This window comes from Dendrobium catenatum, unplaced genomic scaffold (genome assembly GCF_001605985.2).
Source record: "Dendrobium catenatum unplaced genomic scaffold, ASM160598v2 fragScaff_scaffold_1063, whole genome shotgun sequence".
Classification (NCBI taxonomy): Eukaryota; Viridiplantae; Streptophyta; class Magnoliopsida; order Asparagales; family Orchidaceae; genus Dendrobium; species Dendrobium catenatum.
The window spans coordinates 229,204-236,120 of NW_021319525.1; the positions used below are offsets into that span (position 1 = coordinate 229,204).

Below are 6,917 nucleotides of genomic sequence, written 5' to 3' on the forward strand. Positions count from 1 at the left end.
GAACAAAAGCACGGTAAAGAAGCACTATGCATGTCTAATCAATTTAATACTAGTAATAATCATGTGATCATGAATCCGTGTATAAATAATAAAACTCTCATATAATAGCAGTACAGTTTGCAAACAGTAAAATAGTATAGTACAAAACCAATAAAGCAGTGTAGTGTAAAAACTAGTACATGTGTCAAAATCATAAAACAATCTACTTGCCACTGTCACAAGGTACGTGCGGTAGCCTTCCGCTTGTTTTGCTTTGACACACCTCAACGTTTGAATAAGAAGGCTTGGGATTTTGTTCGGAGAAAATAGCCTGTCTGAGTGCAATTGGATTTTTTTTTTTTTTTCGCTTGTGAGAGAAGACCTCAGGGTGAGATCGCAGGGAAGGCGACGCAGCGAGACATGGGGAGCTGTGGATGGAGGTCCTTGGCCTAGAGGCAGAGTGCCACGCAGCGGACGCGATGGTGGAGACGGCCAAGAAATCAAATTTATTCAATACTGAATCATCATCCAAAATGCTAGGTCAAGTTCATCCGAACCTGATTTCCTGCACTGCCTGGCTTGGAGTTTGATCCGAGGACTTGACACCAGGAAGATGTAGGACGGCTTGAGGAAGATATGTAATCCAGACATCATTATCATTGCTCTGGATTGTCTTTTTCTTTATTTGTATAATGGTTTGTCGAGCACCATTGTCGGAGAAAGGAAGATCAGTGTCAAGATAAAAAAGCTTGTCTTCTCGCGCTCTTTGTTTGATGGGTAATTCTTTACTAATTAAGGGATAAACTTATCCTTCTTCATTTGGGGTATATTTGTGTGCATCAATTATTGATCATATATTGAGAATTTAATTTAATAACTTGTAGTGTTTTTCATTTTCATATTGATATGACGTGATAGTTAATTTTGCCTTTTTATTCGTTGCATGAATTGCTAGAAAGTTTATATACATCATTTTGATTGCTGACAAAGAGTTATTAATTCAAATCATGAACTATATTGATATATAGTAGATTTTGATTATAATAATGATATATTGATATCTTTATCAGGAATCCTTTAATATAAAATAAATTTATATAATATATGCTTATATGAATGATCAATGTATTGTCGATAGAATCCTGTTGAATATTTGTTAGCCCGGTTAATGAGTTTATAGAGTGATGGCTCTTTTTAAAAATCATTAGATTTTAATAATATTGGTGCCTGTCTTTCTGGTTTCAGAGTGTTGTAGTAAAACCGACTAAATATATACAAATATAAAAAGAGAACGATATATGAATGATGAGTCATTTATGAATGTATAGATAATTATTGTAAGTAGATGTTTTTGCAATTGGAGATAATGATAATTGGTTGGTATAAATAATTCTTTCTGAATTATGCTTCATAATAAGCACTTTATTGATTTTCATATTTGAAAACTTTTTCTTTTATGCATTGCCTACAACTCTTAAGATATAGCATCCCTTTTTTACTTCTATGCCTTGCTTTTCTTATATTTATGTTCATATTTTGTCGTTAATACTCTACTTAGAGGTTTTTATCTGCTAGGTTTGTTTCTTATAAATGCCCCCACTACTATTTTATATTTTTTAGGTTCTTCATTATGCATCTGCTACTACTTTGTAATTTTTAGGCTATTAATTGTGCTTCATCTAGAGGAGCTTCTAAGCCTATGCCCTTAGGCATACCATTGAAAGATAATTAAGATTAGAAGTTATGTAGTTGATTCAATACTGATTTAATTTTAGGATGAGATATTGTGCTGAGGGCCAACCTAAAGAAGTGCAGCTTCGCACTGGCTAGTGTGGAGTACTTGGGGCATGTGGTGTTTAAAGAGGGAGTGGCGGCTGATCAAACCAAAATTAAGGCAATGCAGAAGTGGCCTCTACCTAGGAACCTGAGAGAGTTGAGTGGTTTCCTAGGATTGACTGATTACTTTCGAAGATTTGTGAGGGGATACAATACCATAGCTTGGCCCTTAATCGAGCAACTGAAGAAGGACAGCTTCTTGTGGGGAGAGGTAGCGAGACATGCTTTTGAGAGATTGAAGAAAGCCATGACTACAGTCTCAGTTTTAGCTCTCCCATAGTCCCATATTTCAATCAGGATTTGGTGGTGGAGACCGATGCGTCTGGATATGGATTGGGGGCTATACTCATGCAGAACCATATGCCTATAACATACTATAGTAAAGTACTATCTGCTAGAGCAAGGCTGAAATCAGTATATGAGAGGGAATTGATGGCAATTGTGTTGGCTATTCTGAAGTGGCGCTCTTACCTGCTGTGTTGGTATTTCATTGTTAGGATAGATCAGAGGAGTTTGAAATACTTATTAGAGCAAATGATGGTGACTAAGGAGCATCAGAGTGGTTGTTCAAACTGTTAGGCTATGATTTTGAGATCTAGTATAGGTCAGGTTTGAAAAATAAGTCGGCTGATGTTTTATCAAGATGTGTTGGGGGGCTCCAAGAGATGGCAATTTCAGTACCACTGATGGTAGATTGGGGGGCTATCAAAGAAGAGAGTATGCAGGATGAGGAGTTGAGGAACATTAGGGGGGATTTGATGAAAAATATGAGTAGTCATCCGGGGTACTCACTTGAGGGGGAGAGGCTTTTACATCAAGGGAGGTTTGTCATGCCGCGAACTTCCATCCATATTCCCCACCTAATGCATGAGTTCCATGGGTGTGCAGTTGGAGGCCATTCTGGGATACAGAAGACATATAGGAGATCGACTGCTGAGTTGTACTGGAAGGGGATGAATAAAGATGTGGAGGAGATGGTGACAAGGTGTGAGGTGTGTCAGAGGAACAAGTACATGACTATGGCTCCAGAGGGTTACTACAACCTTTAACACTTCCAAACAGGGTATGAGAGGAAGTGTCCATAGATTTTATAGATGACCTACCACGATTGGAGGGATTCACAGTTATTATGGTGGTAGTGGATAGGCTGAGTAAGTATGCACATTTCATCCCCTTACGACACCCCTATACTGTAGTGACAGTGGCAACAACATTCATCAGGGAGGTGGTTAGTGTAAAGTTAGGATAGGTTGTTAAACTTATGCAAATGTCCCAAAGCTAACCAAGAGGGGGGTGGTGAATTGGTAATTTTAAAACTTCCCTCTTGAATTTTAATAGAAAACCGTTTAATAATTCTTACCATTTGATTTTTCTTTTTCAAACAAGCTTTTCAACCACAATTAATAAATACTGAAAAATAAAAGTACAAAAATAAAAAATGAACAAAAAAATTTATAGTGGTTCGATCTAAAAAGACCTATATCCACTTCCTAAAGACTCCCTCTCCAGATATTGCACTATTACGAAAGTGACTTTCTTTTTGCCCCCACAGCAAGGCGGAGAAGCCTTTACAATTTTCCTCTATTTCACCAATACCATGCGCGACAGAATACCGTTGTTCTTTCACACCCTCCAAGTGTCGGCAGAGTATCGTCGTCCTTTCACACCCTCCAAGTGTCGGCAAAGTATTGGATCTTCTTCAAAGATCTTCTCTCGAGCAACTAGAAAGAAGAAACGAAGAGAAGTAACCAAAATATAAAAGAGATTCTTACCTTTGAATAACCTTGTGAACCCTTCACACTTCACTTGCAAGAACTCTCTCTCAAACACTCTCCTAAAAACTCTCTTTCACTTAGGGGCTGTTTGGTTGCTTGCATTAGGAGTGTAAAGTAAAACAAATACATGTATTTATTAAATTTGATTGTTTGGGTAATTTTGAGCGGAACAAATGGAAATCATCGGGTGCATTAGCCGTGTATGTGTATTTTGGAAGGCAAAACTGCTGATTAGAAACCGCTCAATATGAGCGGTTATAAATTCATCGGAGAAAAGCTTCGATCTCGTCGTGCTGTTCGGCTTCATTGCACGATAGTCTTCTTCGACTCCTTCGTTCTTGTTCGACTTCGCTCCGGCAAGCAACTCTGGAGAGAGTTCGCTCCGGCGAGCAGCTCCACTCCGTCGCCCTCAAGTCCGGCCTTCTCCGCTCCAACCTCTTTGTCAGCAATGCCCTCATCCCTCCAACTTCTTCTTCGGCTCCGCTCCAACGTCTTCTCCGGAATGCCACATCGTCGTCGATCACCCGAGCATTAGCCGAATCCATCTCGAGGTTCACCCAAATTCTTCATCGCAGAAACTTTTTCGTAACAGATCGCCTCTTCAGGTTTGTTTCTTCGCAAGATGACCTCTTCTTATTCGATCTTTTTCCGCAAAGAACGAGCATCGTTTATTCTGTACATGATGCTTGCTTTTTATGCTGCATTCACGGGACTTGGGTTTAGGTAAGAATCCAACCTAACATGCCTGTTGAATTGATCGAAGGAGATACTATTAGACTTGGGGCTTCGAGCGGGATTCTGCCTTCCATTGGATTGCCATTGGCATGTCTTTGAGATGGAGAAGCCGATTGTCACCATTGATGGAAGAGGCTTCAGATTTCATAAATAATTGATGAAGCTCTTCTGGTTAGTTTTTTTTTTTTTTTTTTTTTTTTTTTTTTTTTAATTGTTGGAATCTTGACTTATTGGTTGTGTAGCCAGCAGGGTTTTAAATAAATTTTATTTATTTATTTATTTTGGCATTAGGATGAGGTTTCAATGAAAGACTGGGTTAGCAATATAATACTTCTGCGCCTTCTTTGAGGATTTCATCTCCTGGGAAGCTCTTTTCTCAGAATTTGGGAAAAAGAAGGCGAGATCTTGATTAGGAAAAGAGACGTTAGGACAGAGCTCATGCTTTTCTTCTATTGTTTCTCTTAGCTGAAGGTAATGTAAAAGAATAGGAAGAAGAGTTCTCTGTTTTAGCACTATTAATTAAGAAAAATTTTGAGTAGGTTAGAATGATTTTATTCTCGATGGATTGTAATCATTGGATTATAAAACTCATCTTTTTATCTAATTTGGTTCAGGACATTCTAAAATTTTTATCCCGTAATTAATATGTAATCATCATTTGTGGGGTTTATAAGATTCTGCATTATTAGCTATAAGCAGGACATCAGTATTTCCTTAAGGTTGTTTAAATGTGGTATTCTTCCAACCTGTGGGGTTTTATGCTTGGAGTAAGCAGTTATAACACCTTTAGTTTTGTATTTTCCTGCTGTTTTCTTTTGATACATTTATAATAAACAAGAGCTAGCTCCAATGTTGAAAGGAAGTATTACTTCAATTATTCTTCAAGATCCAATGTTGAAAGAAATTAGAGTATGGTTAGCTCATTTTTGCATTACTGAACCAAAATCATGTATTTATGGAATTTATGTTGCATCCATAAGTATCAAACTTTTTAGTTATCAAACTGTAATTGTTCTTCTGCGAACAGATATAAATATATTAAGGTATTTGTTTTCCTCAATCCATACCAAGAAATATACACAAAGGTTGAACTCATCATAAAATTGATGTGCTGCTAACTTACCTTGAACTATAAGAGAAAATGAAAAGAAAAACTTAGAACAACTCAACATGTAGGAGAACAAACACTAGAAAAAATATTTATCTGCCAAATGCTTTCATCCAAGCCATGAAGGAAAATTTATCGTATTTTGTCATCTGGCCTCTCTTGTTGTAGCAAAAGTGGAACATTGTTAATAATGATTGGAAAGAATCACGCCTTTACTGTTGGCATTCACTTGTTTATGGGCTGCAAAATCTATGTTCTTCATGCTTGAGTACTTAATTGCATGGTGTTTGGTCCTTTTTTTTGAGTTTATGCTTAATTTTAGAGCCAGTTTGATGTGAATCCAGGAATCGAATCTTATGAAATTAATAGAAGTTCTATAAAATAAAGATCATACATCCTCTAGCTTTACTAAATTGACGATTCAAAGGAAATCTTAGAAGTTAACCATGCTTAGGCAAGAAAAATTCAGCAAAGTTACAAGTTCAATAAAATAACGACTTCAATACAGTAATGCAAATGATTAAATCAACTAGAATCCCAGGGTTAACAAAGCGATTGTCCTGCACCTTGAGGCCGCTCTCATTTACCTACTCCTAAGCTTGTTGGGAGAAGAAGAACCACACGATTGATGAGATCACCCCTAGGGCGATGGTGCGTAGATCCGTAGGGAGGAAGAGGTTGGCGCGGGTCGTGGAGGTGGTGCAATGCGACGTCCTTCAACGATCCAAGTGTAAAATGAAAAATGATCGTCAACGGTCTCTATTAGAGTGGGTACGATCCGGGCCAAATACTCCTCGACGGTGTCGTCGAAGTCGAATCCGACGTCAAAGAAAGGAGGTCGGAGGATGTCCACTCGCCCGCGGTCGTCGTATTCAAACCCGAAGTTCCATTCGGGAACCTCCATGCATCCTTGGAGGAGTAGGAGGGTGGTCGCCGCAAGCACGTCTCCAAGGAGGAGAGGAGGGGGCGGCGGTAGGAGTTAGGGTGAAGAGGCCGGCGGGTGGTATGGGGTTGAGGAGTGGGTGCAGGAAACGAATCCAAAACTGAAAGAAATTTCAGGTTTAGAGAAGTTTAGGAGGGGAAATTCAAATTCTCAAGTGGGCGCAATTAATTCCTTAATGGGAATTAATGGGGGAAAGAGGGAGAAGAGGCCGGCGGTGGGGAGAAGAGAGGGGGAAGGGGTTAAACTGAATTATTTTTCAGTTTTTAATCCAAAATAGGGGGGAATCAATACTCCTAATTTGAATTTCAAAATTAGAATCATGGGATTTAATGGGGCAATTAAGGGAGAGCATGATTGGGGGGGGGGGAGGCGGCGACATGCTCAAGGAGAAGAGGGGAATTATGGGGGAGAGGGGGCGGTTTCTAAACGTGGATGATGGCGTGAGATAAGTATTTGAAAACTCCACTATTAAAATAAATTGAAATTGACTCAATCATGAAAACTTTCCTAATTGGAATTCCAAATTTGGAAAGAATTCAAA

The 6,917-nt window shown here is 38.7% G+C and overlaps 1 long non-coding RNA gene across 1 annotated transcript in view; it reads left to right on the top strand.

Annotated features, from left to right (window-relative positions):
- The first annotated feature begins 303 nt into the window (after positions 1–303).
- The window catches only part of LOC110095162, a 27,454-nt gene continuing 20,840 nt past the window's right edge, over positions 304–6,917 (top strand). The window contains exon 1 of the long non-coding RNA XR_002302940.2: positions 304–756. This is a non-coding gene — a long non-coding RNA (uncharacterized LOC110095162). The remainder of the gene's footprint in view (positions 757–6,917) is intronic.